The 20,633-nt window shown below is 36.5% G+C and overlaps 1 protein-coding gene across 3 annotated transcripts in view; it reads right to left on the bottom strand.

Annotated features, from left to right (window-relative positions):
* Positions 1 to 20,633, bottom strand: part of LOC123864360 (diacylglycerol kinase eta) — a 153,325-nt gene that overhangs the window by 72,749 nt on the left and 59,943 nt on the right. The window lies entirely within an intron of this gene.

Raw genomic sequence — 20,633 nt, 5'->3', positions numbered from 1 at the left:
CAGAATTATTCAAAGTAGTACTTACCTACCTTGTCTTTGTCACTTTTCGATTGTCAAATTTTGGGTGAGTGCTTTACAAGCTATCGGAGTTGTTAAGAAACGCATTCCTAAGCTTTCTTATCATTTAAATAATCCTTTACATTTCCAGTAAGTTTCGTTTTATGAAACTTTAAGCTTGTTGAGAGACGTCTCCAAAAGGTTTTTGTTCCTTTTTTGCTTCAAAGTTAAAATCTTTAAAACATGGCAATATTGAGCGCGCCAAGATAGATCTTGGAATGTCTAAGCATTGTGCCAGAAGACAGTTTGTAATAACTACGTTTTATCACCATAGCTGGGCATTAACCCTTCATCATTAATTAATGAAGTCAACATTTCGGCTAACAATAAGTCATTACAAGTCCTGGTCTGGTTCAAAGTGTCCTAGCTACAGCCGCCCAACGCAGGTTGTAGAGTGTTCCTTTATAGCTTTTTCATGCTTAGTTTAAAATAAACTTCTAATTCTAATAATAGGAAGGATGGCTGCTAGTCAAATCAGCGACTTTTTATCATGTATTATAGAAGCAAGCGTTATTTTGCGGAAGTCCATGATATGCAAGGAACCAAAAGCTTAATTTGCTATAATTTATTTTTGACAGTGGCATCATCCCAATTCTTGTAGAATGATAAAACAAAGAGTATGAAGAAAATACCTAAACAATGATGAATTGTTTATTTATGAGTTTAAATTTAAAATTTTCTTCTGTTCTGGTGAGAACTGTACGAACTTTTCTAAATAGCAAAGCTATGAGCCAAGAAAAGGACATGGAACTAAAGAAACTAGACTGTTCTGGGAAGATTTTTCCTGGTCATAGTGAAAATAGTTATTTTAAACAAAGGAACCTTTCCATTTTAAATTCGCTCCATGGCATATTTTGTGCATGTACTAAGTTACTTATTTTTACCCAGGATTGTTCATTGTGATTAAATTGTTCTTAATAGATATCTAAGATATCAGATGTCCGAGGATTTCATGCAGGACGGTAATAATTTCAGTATGTTTTCGAAACGATTGGGTCAATTGTCTAATATTGTTGAAATAGCTGTATTTTGACCCAGTTATATTGTTTTTGGTGGTATATATTATGTTATTGACTCATAGAGTGAGTCTAAAATATTTAATCACTCTTGCAATGGCAATTGTTTTCATGACTAATCACTATCCTAATATTGATGCTGTCTAATTAATAGGTAGACTTTACATGCAAAGAATGTATTTACAAGTGTTTGTGAGGTCAGCCTTACCTATTGACTGAGTATTACACATACAGGCACGCATATAATTTTAATTGCTAAATTTATTGCCTAGCTTATAATGGTTTGCCTGATGTAATACATACACGCGTATATCTTTTCTGTTATTTTGTATGTCGACTTGCAAACTCATTCTTAATTCGCAATCATGTGAATAGTTTGTTAATGAGGATTTACACCCCGTAATTTTTCTTTTCTCTTTTCTTAGCAAGAAAATGGCATTATTTGCTCAACATATCAGTTGTCTTATATATATGTCACATTGGCGTCAAAGATGTTAAATCTTTGTATGGCGCAGATCACCACCACCACCAGGCGATAACAAACACGTCTCATATTGTTTAAGCATCGAGTAAGGTACAGTCAAATTAATAGACGCGTTTTACCTACCAATAAAACGCTTATTAATTTACTTACCTTACTCGATGCTTAACTTTGAATTCTGCCTGGTGATTTTCAACGCAATGAATAAAATAACGCGGCCACTTTGGGCCACGCTTCGCACTGCTAGGCGGTGGTGGTGAAAGAGAGGGACAGCGCTATATGATAGAGCGAGATAGATGCGTTAAGGCGGGACAAATGACGTCTATCTCATATTGTTTAAGCATCGAGTAAGGTAAGTAAATTAATAAGCGTTTTATTGGTAGGTAAAACGCGTCTAATATTGAGTCTGACCACATCGAGTGAGCTCATTTGGTATTGTATGGTTCTACAATGCTTACCTTCAATGGATTAATAACTTAAAAAACCCCCGACACAAAAACCTCTATAAGAAAACTAGAAAAGAGCTGATAACTTTCAAACAGCTGAACCGATTTTCTTCAATTATAGCTAAGAACACTTTCGATCAAGCCACCTTTAAAACAAAAAAAAAAAACTAAATTAAAATCGGTCCATTCGTTTAGGAGCTACGATGCCACAGACAGATACACAGATACACACGTCAAACTTATAACACCCCTCTTTTTGGGTCGGGGGTTAAAAATATTTGTCAAATGAGCTCGGTGGCTACCATTCACCGTCGTTGCAGACTGACTTGAGTAAGCGAATTACCACACAGTTATCTTGCTTCCATTTTAGAGTGGATCATTAATTCACACTCACCAGGTGAAATTGAAACACAGCTAAGGATTAACTTGATATCGATAAAAAATCTGTTTCAATAGGAAAGAAAACTGAAGATTCCCTTCAAATAATCCATAATCCTTTTGTAGTTCGAGTCATAATCCGCCCTCAAAACTGCGGGTTCATACTTTACGGAGACCATTACAGGCGATTTAGGGAGCTTTAACGGATTTTGGTTTTTGATACACACGCTCATTGTGAAAATATCTATCAAAAATACTTAAAAATTGTACATTCTAGGTCATTTTGCATCTATACTAATATTATGGAGAGTTGAAGTTTGTAAGTTTGGATGTAGGGGGTAATCTCCGGAGTGAATAATTCGATTTATTCGATTTTCTCTCTCTGTTAGATAACTATACGATCCCCGAGTGTTGTAGGTACAGGGTTTTTAAATTCATTATGAGCAAGCGCTTGACCACAATCACACCTGAAGGAAAGTGACGATGTAGCCTAAGATGTACCAAGAAACTGACTGAATTCAATGTGATCAGCCAATAGGTACAGCTAAAAACACCGATACCTAGAATCTTGAGATTTTGCATGTACTTACTAAGTTTTATAGGATAACGAAAACCTCCGCTAATGCCTGCTTTGCGTTTTATTTGAAGGCATTAAATCTAATAAGCGAGTGCGTATAATTCTATTGAATAAGCAATAGTAAACGATATATTATTATTATTAGTGATAATTGCTTTAACGCGTTGCTGTGCTTTTACTCTGCACTAGTACATTTTGAGCTTTATTTGAAAGCCTAATAAGCGGTTGCGTATAATTCTGTTGAATAGGCAATTTGGAAGATAAACACAGCGTGACGCCGTAGTCAAATATATAAATCATTTAGTGATGATTTCTTTAATAAAAGGTTAACAGACGCATCGCTGCGCTTCCACTCTACATAAGTGTGCTTTGAGCTTTATTTGAAGACGTTAAAGATAATAAGCGAGTGCGTGTAATTCTGTTAAATAGGAAATTTGGAAGATAAACAAAGCGTGACGGCGTAGTTAAATAAATAAATTAACTTTTATTTCAGGCTATTAGACCCATAATTGTGTTAGTATGACAAATAACTTAAACTATGTTAGTAGGTACTTATTTCTAGCTTAACAACTAATTCTATAACTAAAACTATAACTAAAAAGCCCGAGGGAGCCTCTTGACGCCTATGTGCGCACCCCCCCAGCACCTCCAGAGAGGACTATCTAGTTTCCTGGCCAATGCGCTGAGAAGAGTGTTGGTACTACTCATTAGCCTGCGCATCATGGACGCGGCACGCTTGCGCATGATCGCGTAGAAATCATCCACGATAATTAAAGATATAATCCACGATAGTTAAAGATATAAACTATTATTAGTGATGATTGCTTTAATAAAAGGTTAACAGACGCATCGCTGCGCTTCCACTCTACATTAGTGTGCTTTGAGCTTTATTTGAAGACGTTAAAGGTAATAAGCGAGTGCGTATAATTCTGTTGAATAGGCAATTTGGAAGATAAACACAGAAGCGTGGCGGCGTTGTTAACGGTATATTATTATTAGAAATAATTGCTTTAATAAAAGGTTTACAGGCATAATATTTGGCTTCCAAACCTGAAGGCAATCCGTACACGTCTAATTAAATTGAATTTAGCATTTCATAAAGGTGATCACGCATACGACCAAAAACTGGCGGTGACAAACAGACAGATGGGCTGATGAACTGGAAACTTAGAATTTGTTTGTTGACTGTTTTGAGATGGAGATATACCTAGTAGGTATCTGTAGTTCCTTATTCCTATAGCAATTAGCAATCCCTTCATTTTAACAAGTGTAAATTAAAAATTTATAACACCCCCGACGATCCAAAGTATTTGAGTTTTCCAAAACATCATTTTGAAATAAATAATTATGTATTTAGGCAACGTCCATCTTGACAGCTTGACATTTGTCTATTGACATAATATTATGAACCTAACGGTTATCCAACCTCCTTTTCTACAAGAAAACTAGAAAAGAGCTGATAACTCTTAAACGGCTGAACCAATTTTTTTAGATTATAGCTAAGAACACTCTCGATCAAGCCACCTTTCAAACAAAAAAAACTAAATTAAAATCGGTTCATTCGTTTAGGCGCTACGATGCCACAGACAGATACACAGATACACAGATACACAGATACAGAGATACACAGACACACAGATACACAGATACACAAGTCAAACTTATAACACCCCTCTTTTTGGGTCGGGGGTTAAAAATAGGTGGCCTGGTTATAATCCCGGTTATTCAAGAAAAATGTTATAAAAGTATCGTTGAGTCAAGTATTTACATTAGCGATTCACCGGAAAAACGGCCGGTGGCGCGCTGAATTTGTAAAGAGATACGCGGTTCTGGAAGCGAGGCACGTAACACGTTTCTGAAGCGACGCAACTTTGAATCCTTGTTGCTCTTTCATTGTATTCAGATACAAGTTAGCCCTTGATTGCAATCTCACCTGGCGGTAAGTGATAATGCAGTCTAAGATCGAAGCGGATATGACTGGAGAGAGATATGGCAGTTTTTACTAAACCCATACCATTTTGATTTCTACACTGCATCGTACAGGAACGCTAAATCGCTTAGCGGCATGGTTTTGCCGGACTGGTGGTAACTAGCCACGGCCGAAGTCTCCCACCAGACCAGAGAAAACTTAGAAATTATAAAATCCCAAATTGAAATTTCCCGCGCCGCGAATTGAACCCTGGACCTCCCACTAACAAGACCACAGCTCTTACCATTGCTCCAGAAACGTCGTCAAAAAGGTGCCGCGGTGAATTTGTAAAAAGATACGCAGTTCTGAAGGCAAGTCACGTAACTCGTTTCTGAAGCGGCGTATCTTTGATTTGAGTCATTGTTGCTTGCCGGCGTACGAATTAGTACTGATAGCGATAATTAATTGTCAGCTGTACGCCTGGGAATATACAGCTTTGCCTCAACGCGGATCCATTAAAACTCCTGGTTCCTGCTTCATCTTTCTATTATCACATCGCAAGACATCGTCGGTCTGCACCCCTACGTTGCAGAAATTCCAAGGGCACGTACGAAACGATGTCTCCATGTTTCTAATTCGAATATAATGATGCCCTCGAGGAACAAAAAATCCTTTTGGCCCCTTGTGACACATAATATAATACAACTATTATATTTTGTTCTGTAACATGAGGCATGGAGGTACACACATTTTAATCTTCAAATTAAATGGTATAACTATTTAGCATTATTACATACAATACAAGGTAAAGTTGTTTAACACCCACATGTAACGAAACAAAATGACCCCGACTCAGCATAAATGCTCCAGGTTTTGGAAAACATGAGCGTTGGTTTTTTACCGAACCAGAATGTAATTAATATGCACGAGCTCACGACCTCTGTAGTTGAATGCAATAGAAAGAGAGCCAGCGCGTGCCAATGCCAATCATTCTTCCCTATATTGGGGACAATACGGAGATAAACTTTCAGCTTCTATAAAATAACGAAGGCCCAGCACGCACTGGCTCTTAGTCCAGAAGAGGTAGATAAAAAGTAGGTATTTAGTCAAATAAAAAGCTATTATGTACAGTATTCTATAGCAAAGTTACTATGTTTACGTTGACGGCACAGATTCACAGCTCGCGGTCAACGACTTTCCTTCGCGATTCTATTCTTGGAGGGTCTATTGTAGGCATTTGACATTGGTACCAATTTTAATGCACACTAAACTATAATTAGGTATGTAAGTAGCCAATAAATATCGCAACAGCCGTAGTTTATTACGTATTTATGAGTTTGTAGTTTATTGCATGCAATATACAGCCTTGAAAATTCGCTAAATGTGTTATGTTTCACACTGGCAGTGAAATTGTTGAGATGGATATCTATCCATCCATCTGGATGGTAGATTTCCATGGGATTTTTAAAAACCGAAATCCACGCGGACGAAGCCGCGGGGATCAGCTGGTAATTCATAAGTTTACTTTTACGTAAGGGCATGAAAGTCATACGGCATACCTAAGCTAATACCAAGTTTTGTTATTAATAATATAATAATTAATAATAATAATTAGCTGATGCCCTCGACTTCGTCCGCGAGGATTTACGTTTTTCAAAATCCCGCGGGAACTCTTTGATTTTCCGGGATAAAAAGTAGCCTATATGTGCTAATATCTATCTCCATTCTAAATTTCAGCCAGATCCGTCCAGTAGTTTTTGCGTGAAGGAGTAACAAACATATACACATACACACAAACTTTACCCTTTATAATATTAGTGTGATAGTGTGATAGTGTGATGGCACTGAACACGTCTCAATTCTTCGGCACGTTCGGTGTTACTAGTAGATGTGCAAAGTTGCATTGTTGCAAAAGTGTTGAGAGATAATTCGTTGGCTTCGGCACGTGCGGCGCGTCCGTGCAGCTTCAAACTCTCATCTCTGAAACGTGTTTAAAAAAATCCATCTCTTTTCAGGGACTGGAGATGAGATGAAATATCTCCAGTGCAATCTGTAAGCATGCGTTGCTCCTAACAATATGCTTCAGTTTATCACAGCTATTGATGAGTCTGGACTCATCTCCGGGACATTAATGCCAACATAAACTCTGCAGCTAACCTGCAGCTTCAACAAAGGAACAAACAATAGGGACTGTGACGTCAACTCGTAAAGTATTCCGTACCTGGATCGCGTCAAAGCTAAACTGCACGCAAGCATGTCTGTGAACAGGATATCAAAGGAATACTGCACTGTTTTGATATTGATACAAGTGTAAATTAAAAATTTATAACACCCCCGACAAGTGAAGGTTACAGTAACTAGAAAAATTTTCAAAAGAAAAATAAAACCGACTTCAAAAACCAAAAACACTAAAAAGTAGAAAATAATTTTTGTTTAGCTACACATGTAATGTACCTAGGTATGAAGTCGAGCGAGCATATTAAAACAAAATTAGAAATCCAAGAGTGAAGCTCGCCCGACTTCATACCTAGGTACATTACATGTGTAGCTAAACAAAAATTATTTTCTACTTTTTAGTGTTTTTGGTTTTTGAAGTCGGTTTTATTTTTCTTTTGAAAATTTTTTATTTCACAATTTTTAGTGGCCCCACTGTACTATAATATGCTATGCCCAGTTAAAACCCTACTGTTTACGAAGCTATTACAGTGATCGCGAGCAATTTGCTCTTATCCATTGAGGAGTTCTGTTCTCCATCTCCGAAGATATTCATCAGATCTTCACCAAATTTATATGGGACCACCTGCACAGTATACCCTTTCAAACAAAAAAAAATTTCCAAATCGGTCCAGGGGTCTTTGAGTAATCGGGGAACATACATAAAAAAAAAAAAAAGATCCCGACGAATTGAGAACCTCCTCCTTTTTTGGAAGTCGGTTAAAAAGAGCTGATAACTTTCAAACGGCTGAACCGATTTTCTTGAATTATGGCTAAGAACACTCTCGATCAAACCACCTTTCAAACAAAAAAAAAAAACTAAATTAAAATCGGTTCAATAGTTTAGGAGCTGCGATGCCACAGACAGATACACAGATACACAGATACACACGTCAAACTTCCCCTCTTTTGGGTCGGGGGTTAATAAATAAGTGTTAATTTAATAAACAAAGTTGATTGGTGTAGCAAATTGTTACATTACTAATATTGTAACTTTTTATTATTTGAAAAGAGTAATTATTACTGAGATTCTTGCCAGCTCTTCTCAGTAGAATCTGCTTTCCAAACCGTTGGTATTAATCTTATTTTATAGCTGGTTACGAAAACTAGCACCGTACACACTTTTCCACTCATATCGTTTAAAAGCTTCTTCTAGTTATCTCGTCGGATCAGTTTATCTTTTGGTGAAAACTGAACAAAAATCCCTACAGCATAGCGTAACTATTAAAACAAACAAACGCGGTTAATAATGAATTTTTATATGAAAGGTTTAAAAAAACAAGACCAAAATGAATAATAATAGACAATAACAATGACTCATAATACAAATAATATTCTGTTATGTTATGTTATTCCTCGGAAAGAAAATAGAAACCCTACGAAAACAGAGTCGTGAAAATGTATAAGTTAGATATATTTTATTCCAAGAAAAATAACTACCTAACGTACCTAACCTGTTCATTGAAAGCAAAGGTCTGTATTTTTTATTTCTCGATCTGAATTTATTTTTAAAACAAACGAATTTATTTACCTACATTATATTTAAAATAATGTTAAGCAATGTAAGTTTTTCTTCTTTCTTGTTGTTTCCTCGCAAATGGAAAGAAAAATTCCTCGCAGAAAATTACTACACAAGTCTCGGTCGAAATAGTAATTACCGACCTCGACGTTTAGTTTAAAAAGTCCCGTTTAAAAAGATTCCGACGAATTGAGAACCTCCTCATTTTTTGAACTCGGTTAAAAATTGAATTTTGTTCTCGCTTTCCCATAATACCAATAAATTTTTCGTTGTTCGAATAGGTATGATAAAGTAATACATTACTGGACAGGTCTTTAACTCTGATCATATAGACTACTGGCCCATGCTCAAAAAATATATACGTCACCTGGTGGTTCATATGACCCATAATTTTAGTGGGCATGGCCCAGTAGTCTAATACAAAAAATGACGCTGATTGGTTGCTCCGTTATGGCGTGATTAAAGGACAAACCAACAAACAAACACACTTTGGCATTTATAATATGGGTAGTGATTATCATAATATGAAAAGCTCATCGGTCGCGAGTTCATCGCTCTGTTTATAAAAACTTCTAGTAACGAGTTCCAACGTAAACATTGTAGTGGGTCGGTAAACATTCACAGTTTTAGACTGAGACCGTGAACGTTGGAAACGAATAAACAATAAACACGGATGTATAATATGAAAATAACCTATGTAACAATTATTAAGAGGAGTGTCTTCAGCGCGCTCCACACACATGAGTGGGGGGGGGGGTGTTATTAACCCCCAACCCAAAAAGAGGGGTGTTATAAGTTTGACGTGTGTATCTGTCTGTGGCATCGTACCTCCTAAACAAATAATCCGATTTTAATTTAGTATTTTTCGTTTGAAAGGTGGTTTGATCGAAAGTGTTCTCAGCTATAATTGAAGAAAATCGGTTCTGCCGTTTGAAAGTTATAATCTCTTTTCTAGTTTTTTTATAGAGGTTTTTGTGTCGGAGGTTTTTTAAATTTTAAGTTATATTATGTAATAACTACTAGACGGATGTGCCTGAAATTTGGAAAGATTATACCTTACGTTAACACTTTTTATCCCTATTATAACCCTTCCCCTTTTTATCACTTTTTATCCCCATTAAATCAGAGAGTTAGCATGGGATTGTTATGTCTTGCCTAGGTCCGTGAGTGCAGGTAGGTGCTGGAGTTAAGGTGAAGCACATAAAAGTCCAATTTAATAATACAATTTATTTATGCTATTCATACAGTTGAGCGCCAGGAGGGACTTCGATTAGGGTGATAAATCAGGCTCCCTTCCACACCAAGGATGCTAGCCTCAGACTATCTCAGGGTTCGTTCATGCAATGTTGTCTGTCCTTATTTTAAGGTCCCGCGGTAGAAGGGCGTGGCGTTAGGCTATCAACAAATAAAAGACTATTGTAATACGCCACGTATAAATTGCAATGGGTGGTCGTTTATATCGTCTAAGCCTAGCACTTACCCCTTCCGTTTGTGCACAACACGATTTCCGAATTAAGATACCAAAAATGAACTTATATCTACATCACAAATTGACCAATATCACATATGCAGGTAGTTGCTGCATGTTTTTAACACTGAACCGTTCACACACGATGTCAATTAGCGAATGTGCTCGTTTCCTATTTTAAATCGACACCTATGCCAAATTAAATGGATAAATTATAAAATATAAAATGTGACCTTTCATGAGTGGGATTCGAACCTGCGACATTCTATCTACTACGCGGCAAGCAGGCGGCTGATCGCCCGCTGCGCTGTGGCTGGTTGCTTAGTTGTTAGTAAAATCTTTAACGATTACTAGAATCTCATATCAAATATCCCCATCCTCACAAAAAAAAAAAATATGAGCACTTTTTTTTTTTTTTTTTTACAAAATCTTAATACCGCTTCAAGTCCTTAGCGTGCCAAGTACCAATGTCCTTACCGAAGGCGTTGTTCAAGCGGTAAACGTTCTCTGATATTTTCTTTGTGATTACCGCCTTTTCAAACTTGGGAGCCAATTTCGACATGAACTTTTGTGTGGCCTTAGATAAGTATTTGGTCCGTTTCCAAACAATATCACCGTCTTTAAAATCGGCTGATCTATGTTTTACATTATAAAATTCCCTACTACGATCATGCGACATCTTCAACCTTTTCTCAACTTCTTTATAAGTTTTATTTCTCGTTTCCATCTGATTTAAAAATAGTTGCTGATCTCTGATCGGTAGTATGTCCCTAATGTCCTTTATATTCTCTAACTGGTTTACAGGTGCAAAACTCGTCTCCCTACCAAAAAACAAGTAAGACGGCGTATATCCCGTAACTTCATGAACCGCCGTTCGAATGGCATGACCTAAATGTCTGAGATGTACATCCCAGTCGAAATGTTTCCCTGATTTTACATATGAGCTTATCATTGTGCCTATTACTCTATTGACCCGTTCCGTAGGGTTGCTTTGTGGGTGATAATTCGGTGTGAACCATAATTTTACATTAAACTTGTCTGCCACCTCTTTGAAGGCTTCCGATGTGAACTGCTTGCCATTGTCACAAATAATAGCTGCCGGCGCCCCGAAGAGCAAGAATTGACTCTCTAGTATCTCACAAATTTTGTCTGCCTTTCCAGTGCGTAAGGGAAATAATAGAGTGAATTTACTAAACCAGCATGTCAAAACTAGTAACATCGTGTTACATTTTCTACTCTTAGGAAACGGTCCCATCAAATCTACGGAGATGATCTGCCATGGCCCGGAAACTTCCCTGTACCGTCCCATTTTCCCAAAAGATGGTTGCTGACATACCTTTACTTTGGCACAAGTTACACACTTATTCACGTAATCTTTAACATCTCGCAGCAAGTTAGGCCAGTGATAATTTTGTTTGATTTTAAAAAGCGTTTTCCGAACACCAAAATGCCCTGAAGTGGTTGAGTCGTGGGATTCCCTTAAAATGTCTGTTCTTAAACTTTCAGGTACAAATATTTTCCAACGATCGGAAGTCGGGAATTGCTTCAATGGCACCGACTTGAAGAGTAGACCGTTTTCTACCATCCAGCTTCGATCTTGATCACGCCCAGATTCTATGTCTTTAACCTTGTTTTTGTACCATATATCTTTATGTTTCTCCAAAATCTTGATAGCGTTAACCTCTAACGACCGGGACAAAGCATCGGGGACTACATTACAAGAGCCTGGCCTATGGACCACATCAAAATCAAATTGTTGGAGCTTCATTGCCCACCGAGCTAAACGCCCATGAGGGTCCTTCATTTTGTGCAACCATTGTAACGCACTGTGGTCTGTTACGATCGTAAAGTGAACTCCGTCAATGTATGGCCGAAACTTCTCTATCGCAAAGACCACGCTCAATAGTTCTCTTTCAGATGTAGAGTACTTAACTTCATGCTTATTAAGCTTACGACTCAGATATGCAACTGCTTGGTCCCCGTCATCTGATTTTTGACATAGCACCGCTCCAATTCCATTCTTGGATGCATCACAATGTATGAAAAATGGCTTAGAATAATCTGGACATGTAATAACTGGAGTAGTGGTCAGAAGTGTTTTCAATTGTAGAAACGCCTTGTCCGCTTCCTGTGTCCACTTAAATTTTGAAACCCCTTTTGTTTTAGTTAGCTGGTGCAATGGCGCTGCTATTTCAGAGAAGTCCTTTACAAATCTGCGATACCAACTCGCTAATCCGATAAACCTTTTAAGTTCCCTAATGTTTTTCGGTTTGGCAAAGTTTAGGATAGCGCAAACTTTATCCGGGTCCGTCCTTAACCCCTCCCTATCAATAATATATCCTAAATATTTCAACGAGGATCTGGCAAACTGACATTTTTCCATATTTACAGTCAGGTTGGCCTTTTTAAGGACACCCGTAACCCAACGCAGTAAATTTAAATGCTCTTCAAAGGATGACGAACATACTACTATATCATCTAGATATGCCCACACATTTTCATGTTTAGATTGAAACAACATATCCATTAGTCTTTGCTGTGACTGCGAGGCATTGACCAAGCCAAATGGCATGACCTTAAATTGGAACAATCCCCTACCTGGTATTGCAAACGCTGTTTTCTGCTTGCTAGAATCATCTAATGGCACCTGCCAAAAGGCAGCCTTTAAATCTATCGTACTCAAATACCTAGCATTACGTAGACTGTCCAAGATGGAAGACACGCGAGGCAAAGGGTATGTATCTCTCTTGGTGACCTTGTTGAGTTGTCTGCTGTCCAAACATAACCTATTGCTACCATTAGCTTTCTTTACTATGAGGACAGGTGAACACCATGAGCTGAACGAAGGTTCTACAACATCTTTTTCAAGCATATCATCTAATTCTTTTTCAATTTGTTGCCTTATAACTGGTGAGAAATTGTATGGCTTTTGATAGATAGCTTTATTCTCACCCGTATCAATATTGTGTTTGATTATATGTGTTCTGCCTAGTCCTTCACCTATAGAGTGCTTCATTTCATCAATCACTTTTAGAAGTTCATCGTGCTGAAACTCATCTAGGTCATCTTGTGATATTAGCGTATTACCCGTATTCATATTGATGGTATTTATTTCGCCCTCTTTAAGCATAATGTCACTTTTAAACTGAAACGTGATGCCAAATAAATCAAAGAAGTCCTTTCCCAATAGTATATTTTGCACTAGCCCAGGCATAACCAGCATTGACATTACATGAGACTGACCATCAAAATTGACCGGAACATCGAAGAAATCCAATATTGTATGTTTGGTACCATCCGCAGTCGAGATATAGTTTATGGTAGTGTTTTTATGGTATGATTTTAATCCCAACATTCTTAAGGTCTCTGCAAATTTCGGATTGATTACTGTTGTATTGGCCCCAGAATCTAAGAGGCCCATACATTTATATTCTAGGATGCTCAACAACACATATGATCTGTTGTCATTTTCTTTAGACAGCGTGAGGTGACCTAATTCCTTAAAGCCGAACATGTTACTAACTACGCCTAACCAATCCTGCCATTCTTTACTATTTCTACTTAGGGGAAAGTTCACTTGGCAGGTTTCTTGCTTTCCCCGACCTCGTTTTCCTTACAAGAGCAGTCTTTTGAGGTTATTCCAAACCGCCCACATCTATAGCAAAACAGACGTTGTTTTGGAATTGTGCATGACCGAAATAGATGACCTGTTTCTCTACAGTTCCAGCAACGTTTCTTATTTCCCTCAACGATGCTATTTTTAATTGCCAAAATAGTGGTGTCCGCCATCTTTACCTCCTTCACTTCTTCCGTTTTATAAGCGAGGTCAGGTTCTAAAGTGTTCTTTCGTGATTTTGGTTCTTCAAATTTTTCACAGCTTATCTTGGTTCTTTCTAGCACTCTAAGTACATTTATTAAGTCTCCCATTGAGGAGAAGTGATCTCTGCACATGGCCCTTTGAAAGTAAGGCTGAAGATTTTTTAAAATTATTGTGATCTTCCTTTGTTCTGAAATTCTTTCCGGTAACCTGTTGAACATATTTTGCATTATCGATATATAAATTATAGCAGACTCATTTCTTCCTTGAGTTCTAGCCTTAATTTCATCCAATAATTCTTCCTGGTAACATGGAGGCTCAAACGTTCTCTTTAGCAATAACGTCAGTTCTTCCCAGCTAAGAATATTCTCCCTATTGGCTCTATACCAAATCAATGCGTCACCTTCGAAGAAGTCTATCGCGTACTGCCATAAGTCCCTATCCGAAGCATTTCTAGCATCTTTAAGCTCATTGACCCTTTCGATAAATGCATTCACACTGATTTTATTATTATTTCCTGAAAATTTTACTCCCCACTGATTAATAGGAACTAGTTTACGTTTACGATCCTCATATTCAGTAACTGTCGATGAGCGAACAAGTTTGTTAGACCTAATGGTTGTGGCAAGTAGTTTCGATGTTTCCAGCTTATCTTCAAAGTTTACCGATCTATCAGCTTCATCATCATGCCTACTAGTGTCCCTTGAGTGCTGACCGGCTTGTGACTCTTTCTCTAATTTCCTTATAATTGTCTCCCCAGCTGTACCTAAAGTCTCCTGTAAAATTCGCTTATCATCTAAGGTAAGATTTCCTTCTTCTTCAACTTTATCATCCTGTTCTTCTAGCTGCGCTAATAAATTATCGATTTTAATTCTATAGCTTTCTCTCCGTTCTGTGGCTTTATCTGAATCCGGGACTATAAAGTCTATTCTATTTTTAACATGATATAATCTAGAAACTAAGCGCCTAAATAAATTTCTATCCGGCTTTTCTGTAATTTCTGAAATGTAACTTGTCAAAGTTTCGATCTTTGACTTACAGACGTCTAACTCACCCGTAGGATTCTCAAAGCTTTGTTTTGGGGCCTTAATCTGATATGAGTAGTCACCTTTTTCTTCCGAGGACATTAATTCCCTTAATAACTTTTTCAAAATCGGGACAACGCTCTTAATATATACCCCTCGACTCGCAAGTTCGAATTCCAGCTCATCTTTTAGTAAAAAGTTTACATCCATTTTAATAAGGTGATCTTAGTAAGTTATTAAGGCGATCACGTATGACAACTAAAATGACTTATGAGTAGCTGTTATAGCCTATTTCAATTAAAAATGTCAATACTAGTTACTTAATATAAAACATTCCACAAGTGTATTACCAATAATTCAGAAATCCATTAAGTATTACTTGCTATGAAGTACCACACCTAAGACTTACTTATTCTTATTATAATACTAGGCGCGTATTTATTTCTCTAAAACTTCATTAAGCGATCGACAATTCATGAAACCAAATCAATTATATACAGTACAATTATTTATCATCTATAATAAACTAACACAATACAAGCAATAACATATACGCGATACAAACATTCATAATTTACAATTAACTGACACAAAAATCACATAAGCTAACACAATACAAGCTATAACATAATATATGCAATACAAACATTCATAATTTACCATTAACTAACACAAAATTCACATAAGCTAAGTCAGATTAATTTTATCTACTAAAATAAAATTATTAAGACTTAGTGTGTAGCATGCCTTATATTACCAACCTAAATACCTATTAATTCTTGTTACGTTTACCTATTAATTCTTGTTCTATTGTGTTGACAAGGTGGGTAACTTTTAACAAATATACGAGCCTAGGCAAAATACCATTTCATTTGGATAAATAGCTAGTAAACTGTAGGTAGATAAAGTATGTATTTCAATAGCTATTATCTAAGTATCATGCGGGTTACACAAACTTATTGTGTAGGTAGGTAAGTGTCCGTTGGCCGACGGGTGCATGACATTATTCTATAATAGCCTTATTGAATCTTTACACTGACTAACGAACTTATGGAATAACTATTGTTCACCTTTATTTCACTGTAAATCTATCACAATCACAATGTTATTATTTTACGTGGGCGCCATATGTTATGTCTTGCCTAGGTCCGTGAGTGCAGGTAGGTGCTGGAGTTAAGGTGAAGCACATAAAAGTCCAATTTAATAATACAATTTATTTATGCTATTCATACAGTTGAGCGCCAGGAGGGACTTCGATTAGGGTGATAAATCAGGCTCCCTTCCACACCAAGGATGCTAGCCTCAGACTATCTCAGGGTTCGTTCATGCAATGTTGTCTGTCCTTATTTTAAGGTCCCGCGGTAGAAGGGCGTGGCGTTAGGCTATCAACAAATAAAAGACTATTGTAATACGCCACGTATAAATTGCAATGGGTGGTCGTTTATATCGTCTAAGCCTAGCACTTACCCCTTCCGTTTGTGCACAACACGATTTCCGAATTAAGATACCAAAAATGAACTTATATCTACATCACAAATTGACCAATATCACATATGCAGGTAGTTGCTGCATGTTTTTAACACTGAACCGTTCACACACGATGTCAATTAGCGAATGTGCTCGTTTCCTATTTTAAATCGACACCTATGCCAAATTAAATGGATAAATTATAAAATATAAAATGTGACCTTTCATGAGTGGGATTCGAACCTGCGACATTCTATCTACTACGCGGCAAGCAGGCGGCTGATCGCCCGCTGCGCTGTGGCTGGTTGCTTAGTTGTTAGTAAAATCTTTAACGATTACTAGAATCTCATATCAGGATTTTGAAAAACCTCCACTAAATCCACGCGGATTAAATCTTTCCTTGACTATTAGTCTTTCTAGTTTTTCATAAAGTGCATATATTTAATCTATTTCGGTATAGTCACTACACGGTTCCGTGTTCTGGAAATAGCTATGTGTCAAAGGTCCACCTCCACGCAGGCACTCAGTAAAGGGAGATCACTGATTGCAAGACTACAGAATGCGAGTCAGCAACTGCCCGCTGTGGCTTGCAATCTCCCTTTGTGCTTACAAGAACCGCTAGCCTTTGTAACTGTTATATCAGATCAGACCGCAGAAGTAATATAAGTGGTAGAAATAGCATCTGTTTATCTAAAGCTGCGGTTACACCTGTAAGTCTTACTCATATAAGTAGCTTACGTAATTGACAGCATTACTAATGCAAATATACTTATAAGGGTGTTTACATTATGAAATTAACTGTCGTAAGTTATTCCTGTAAGCTACTTACGTGAGTAAAACTAACAGGTGTATTGGGGACCACGTGTCACCAATTTTGAGCAACTCGATCATATAAATTGTACAAAAGTATTTCGAAATAATAATATTTCTAAAATTCAGAAAAATTTAACTCTAAAAACTGGTAGTATATACGTATTTTTTTTACATTAATTAGAAATGGCATCTGTTTCTTGTCTTGAAATCCCCCATACAAAAATATTGCGAAAGAACATTACCTGCATTCAAACCAACATAAATTAAACTTATTAATTCGTAATGCTATGTGAATAAATCTACTTTTAGAGTAACTAGAATATCGCATCAATTGTCCTTAAATTATACATGGGCCGCATGTCGTCGATTTTGAATAACTAGTCTATACAAAAATGTAATTCGAAAGAACGTATCTTTATCATTCAAAGCAAAGTAAATTAAACAATAAACAGTATCGCTATATATAAGTAAATAAGTTTACTTTTACGTGATATGATGGGTCCTTATCCACCTTACACATCTTTAACACTTCTACAATGTAATTATTCTGATTTCTGTGGATCAGATTGACATCCGACAATCATTTGAAATACTTGGACATTTCCACTCGTCTTGTGAAATGGCTTTAAATGTCAGAGCTCTCGAGCGATCAGATCTCTGTAAGCCAAGTGTGTATTACACGTACAAGATCTCTAGATAGTCAAAAACCAATAACTTTGAGTTTTACATTGCGCAAAATATAATCTGATCTAAACATAGACATATACGCACACACACACACACACACACACACACACACACACACACACACACACACACACACACACACACACACACACACACACACACACACACACACACATCAACCTTTACATAACAATTTATATTTGTATTTTTAACTTAGAATTAGATTTAATTCAATTAATTATAAACATTCTATGGGAAAGCACTGGCCCCTATAATACGGGCTGTCCTAGTTTAGGGGCCAGGACTCCATGAAATGCCTGTATCTAAATTTGTGAAATAAATTTTCATTTTTCATTTTTAAGAGGGGTTCCGCTCAGTGCAGGTAGATACTATACCTGCCTAAGTGTATTTACTATTGTGTGGATATCACTGAATGAGAATATAAATACAAGTGTAAATTAAAAATTTATAACACCCCCGACAAGTAAAGGTTACAGTAACTAGAAAAGAGCTGATAACTTTCATACGGCTGAACCGATTTTCTTGGATTATAGCTAAGAACACTCTCAATCAAGCCACTTTTCAAACAAAACAAACAAAATTAAAATTAGTTCATTAGTTTAGGAGCTACGATGCCACAGACAGATACACAGATACACACGTCAAACTTATAACACCCCTCTTTTGGGTCGGGGGTTAAAAATCACAGCTGTGTTGCTAAGGGGGCATAGCCCTTACTATAAATCTTCAAGTTAATGTTATCCTTGAAAGTTACACTAGAGCCTCGGTCACATGAAGTTAATTTGATATCGGTTAAGTTCCACAAGTTCCGATTCGCGTTACTCTTTGATCGATTCAAAACCAAAATTGCATTGCGCGTTCTATTCAGAGCTTCAAAACCAAATCATAGTAGCGAATTGGATCGAATCGGTTCTTCGAATGACAATCAAACAACAGTTTCATTTGTTGAACATCGTTTCTCGTAATCTATATTATTATCGTTAACATATCGTTAACTAGCCCAAGTATGATAATGATGGTTAAGTAAAACACTTCTATTTAACTCCTTAAAACGTAGAAATTGCTAAGGTTCGTTTGGCTTAAATTGTTAATAATAATATTGAAACATTACTTTATAGTGAATGAATAAAGGGTTGATATTCATTATTATTATATATGTCATTATTATAGTATGTATTTCTATTTATGTTAGTTTGCAACTTTAAAGCTGCGGTTACACCTGTAAGTTTTACTCACGTTAGTAACTTACGTAATTAACTTATGAAAGAATTTACTGTCAACACTCTTATACGAAGTTTATTGTACTTATATATCCCTATAAATACCACAAGTTGAAAAATTTACTTAGGTAAGTTACCTACTTAGTGAAAAAAAAACTTATAAGTGTAATCGCGGCCTAAATTCCTATAAATATAATCAACGTAATTATAATATAATAACACTAGTCATCAAAAGTGTTGTTGCCATGTGACAAATAGACGCCAAGTGGCAATCGTTTGCCAATCGTGTTAGGCCAACGCAACGTATAAAAGGGGAATCAAACGGAAAATTTCAGCTCTGAACCAATTTCCAAGACCTTTTCCCAAATTGATAAAACTTAAGTGTCGACATCAATTTTCTAGATTAAAGTATTTAAGTATACTTTTAAAAGCTTTGTAGCCTGTTCTTGTTACGGGCATATCGCTTTCGTCGATCATTTCGGAGAGGGTTGCTATGAAAAAGTTTTTATAAGATTACATCTATTTGTGGAGATAAAAACTGCATTTAACGGGTTAACTTAGAATGTTGCATTGAAACTAGAAAACTTCTATCTTTTAATAAGATTTTGTTTTAAAAAACCGTGTAAAAACCTAGTTTTAAAAATCATTTGTAAGTTCTATAATTTGCATTCAAACCAAGAAACTAATCTTCATGAATTTTGGTGCGAGTAGATGCTAAGACATCCGTACTTATTTCATGCATATAATTAATAACAAGTGTAAATTAAAAATTTATAACACCCCCGACAAGTGAAGGTTACAGTAACTAGAAAAAGGCTGATAACTTTCAAACGGCTGAACCGATTTTCTTGGATTATAGCTAAGAACACTCTCGATCAAGCCACCTTTCAAACAAAAACAAACTAAATTAAAATCGGTTCATTAGTTTAGGCGCTACGATGCCACAGACAGATACACAGATACACAGACACACAGATACACACGTCAAACTTATAACACCCCTCTTTTTGGGTCGGGGGTTAAAAAATGGTAAGTTGGTTATGTCAGATTCTTGTTAAAAATTTATAAACATTTTGAGGAACGCCTGAATTTGGTAAAAATCGCATGGGCGAAAAAAACAGATGGGCCGTGAAAAGCAAGCAGACAGACAGGCACACCATCACATTTATTATATTAAGTATTGATTATTAATATAAGGATTAAAAAAGGTTAAATTCAATTGAAATTTCACTTATTAGATATTATGTGGTGGAAGCACCATCTTGAAAAACCTAATTCGCATAAATACGGGTGTTATGATTCTATTTTGAGAATTCACAAATTCTGAGACTCTACTACATTTGGATGGCTCCAATGTTTATATCGTGATATTAGATTTGGAGGTTGTGATAAATGTGATAGCAATCACTGTCTAATCAAACGAAGGTTGATATTGGGCTTGCCGAGTGTGATAATAGAATTAATTAATTAGATTAATTATCTCGTGAAGCCTCCACGTATTAGATCTATGCCCTCATA

Source organism: Maniola jurtina, chromosome 4 (genome assembly GCF_905333055.1).
Source record: "Maniola jurtina chromosome 4, ilManJurt1.1, whole genome shotgun sequence".
Lineage (NCBI taxonomy): Eukaryota > Metazoa > Arthropoda > Insecta > Lepidoptera > Nymphalidae > Maniola > Maniola jurtina.
The sequence above is the reverse complement of the archived record's forward strand: the minus strand, read 5'-3'. Positions and strand labels throughout refer to the sequence as shown.